The sequence below is a fragment of the Amblyomma maculatum genome, chromosome 7, assembly GCF_055883805.1.
Source record: "Amblyomma maculatum isolate TAMU_Amacu chromosome 7, ASM5588380v1, whole genome shotgun sequence".
Taxonomy (NCBI): domain Eukaryota; kingdom Metazoa; phylum Arthropoda; class Arachnida; order Ixodida; family Ixodidae; genus Amblyomma; species Amblyomma maculatum.
Window position 1 is genome coordinate 69,179,671 of NC_139350.1, and position 2,828 is coordinate 69,182,498.

General features: G+C 43.1%; 1 long non-coding RNA gene across 1 annotated transcript; it reads right to left on the bottom strand.

Annotated features, from left to right (window-relative positions):
- Positions 1-222: 222 nt before the first annotated feature.
- On the bottom strand, positions 223-1,154 carry LOC146183595 (uncharacterized). Its single transcript, XR_014708493.1, has 3 exons — positions 1,044-1,154; positions 838-936; positions 223-515 (listed from the first exon to the last, which is right to left on the bottom strand). It is a non-coding gene; the product is annotated as an uncharacterized LOC146183595 (long non-coding RNA).
- Positions 1,155-2,828: the final 1,674 nt, after the last annotated feature.

Below are 2,828 nucleotides of genomic sequence, written 5' to 3' on the forward strand. Positions count from 1 at the left end.
TGCATTATTGGCATCCAGGCAATCCCATTATTGTTTAATGTAGTTTTTTGTGACTATATATATTGATTTGATGGGTGTTACGGCGCAGAGGCAGCTAAGGCCATCATGCGCCAAACACAGGGTTGACTTTGTTTTTGTGCAGGTATTTTACATGCAGCTAATAATATATATACAGCATCCTGAAAGTATACATGCATTCACACAAAAAGCCAGAATTGCATGTTTCGTGCATATTTATTAGGTGCGCATGTGGTACGCAGTGAAAAACAAAACTATAGGCAGAATTCTTTCCGACTTCCAGACTTCACCCCTGGTTGGATCCACTCACAAGGTGTCAGCACATATTCCAGGTTGTGGAAAGACGCCGCAATAAAGACAGGCTCAGGTGTTTGCCAAGCCACCATCTCAAGCATGCGCCTTTTGCTCCCGATCATAAGGACAGCAGCTTTCAGCAGCCCTTGCCGATGTATGCTCGAGCAGCTTGCATGACACCATCTTGCCTTTCGTACAAACATCTGCAAGCGAAAATAAAAATAAGAGACAATATTATGCAGAATTGTTTTTTAGTACAACTTGGGCAAAGTGTTGATGAGAAGTAAAATTTGCCACTGCTACAAAATTAGTTTGTCCAAGTCAGTGTGCTGAAATTAGAAAATCATGAGGATGTGTTTTTTCTGTTTGGTGCAATAAAGTTGAAGCAAAAGCTTTTCTTACTATCGGCGTAAATAAACAGCAGATAAGCACATTCTGTTAATCTTAATTATCAGGTGGCAATGACTGACTAAAGGATTAATTTCCAGCTAACACGCCGCACTGTATAAAAAATGTATGTCTTACCGGTCGCAAAACACAGCGTTGCATGCAGCTTCAACAGAAGCAGCCCAAGAGGAAATTGGCACGCAAAAGGTCTGTCCTAGTGATCCTGAGCCTTTACTTCTGCGTGGAAGTGTAGCAACAAAGCAGGCAAATAAAGCAACAAATGCTCCCCAAAACCAACTCCGTTACGACCATATATTTCAAAATAAAGGGTCAGTGGTGCTCACACTTAGTTGCCGACTGCTCTGAGATTCGCGAGACAGGACGAGGCATGTCGTGGTTCAACTGTTTATTCTCCGAGTGCGAGCCAAGCTGCAGCAGCCAACGCGAGGCGCTCACCTGCGCTACTGGAGAGAAGAGGGAAGAGCTAAGAGAAAGTGCGCGCCGGCGCCAGCGGCGCCAGTCGGGCGAGCGTGGCAGGGCGCTCCGCATTGTTTCATATGACACCGCAAGTTGGAATTCCACCGACGTTCACTGCCCGCTGCTGAGGCGTAGGAACGAAGAACGCGTACGCTGCCACGGCGAAGGCTCGCGCCGCTGAGGTGGCTGCGTCGCAAATAGCCACCTGTCTATTACTGCTAGAAAGAACGCAAGTTTTCTCTTAACGTTTAGAGCAAACAAACGTAATTCTAAATTGAAATACTTTCGGTCTGGTCGCAATATGTTTTGATAATACTCCCGTAATAGCATAGAGAATCTTTCCAGAATACTGCTAGAAACAAGCTTTTAAACACGTTATGTTAAGCCAACTTTGCAAAATTATTCGAAGGCAGGTCATGATAATTATACACGAGCTTATACAGCTTTCGGACAAAAATAATTTCCTTGAAGAGAAGCATGACTAGGCAACAAAACTTTTATCGCAAAAATTTCGGTGATTATCACGCATTCATGTTTTTGTTTTGTTTCTGGAAAACAAAAATTCATTGACATTTATTTCCAGTCCTCAATTGTGGGGTTGCTATGCTTCAAGCTTCTTCAATATTTTCTCTTTTGAGTCTTTACCAGCAGATGTTAAGTGCAAACTAGTTAAACAGCTGCCCCGACAAGTACACAACTTGTAGTAAAAAGTTGGGCAGCGTGCAATGCTATTGAATTCAAATACACTTCATTCCAGAACATCTGAGAAAGCTATATTTTTTTCTCTGCCAGGTGAAGATAGAGAACATATAGAAAATAATGTTTTTATTTTTTATGCTTGTGTTTTTTTTTTATGTGGGCGGATCTACCTTTTGACTACGAGCTATGCTGTATAAACAGCCTAAAGGGTTTGTTCATCATTCATCCCTTGCTGAAGCACTCAAATCAGAGCACGCCGGCACATAGGAATCAAGTGCAAGCTTATCGCTGATGTCAATTACAACACAAAATATGCTGCAGCTAGCCCGTCTTCTGTGCTTACAAGACCACCTACGGCGCAATACAGTCGGTGCTGGCGCCTCGTTGAGGAGTCAGCTAGCGTACTTCACGAAACGGTGAAGCATTTGCCTTCACAGCACAATCTCTTCGGCCTCTATTTTCCAGCATTTGATCGTTTCTTTCACCACGCAAATGAAATAGCGCATGAATAAAGCATTTATGTGTCTATTTCTAGTCATGGACAAACGTTTTCAGGGTGCGGATGTAAAACCTCATCGCTACGAATAAACCCGGGCTGACAGGCTATAGTATATATGGTTTTGATGGTGCTTAGCCTTCCTGGCCTACTGCAGATTGCAGAAGTGTGTATGCTTATATACTGCGCTATATTGCGTTTCTATACATAGACAGCGACAGCTGTCAGCTTGAAAAAATTATGCATCTGTTTTGTTACAATTTATCAGGGAGGGCAACGAAGTATTCTTAAACTTTTGACGTATGAGTGGCCTTACGCATTAGGCTGAAGATGTAAAGAAGAAATGGTAGGGTCTGTAACTGCTGCTTCACAGTTGAGAACAGCGCAACAGTCGGCCATATCTATGCGTTTCGTAGACGGCATAAGCCACGCATCCGACTCGATGGCAACATTGCAC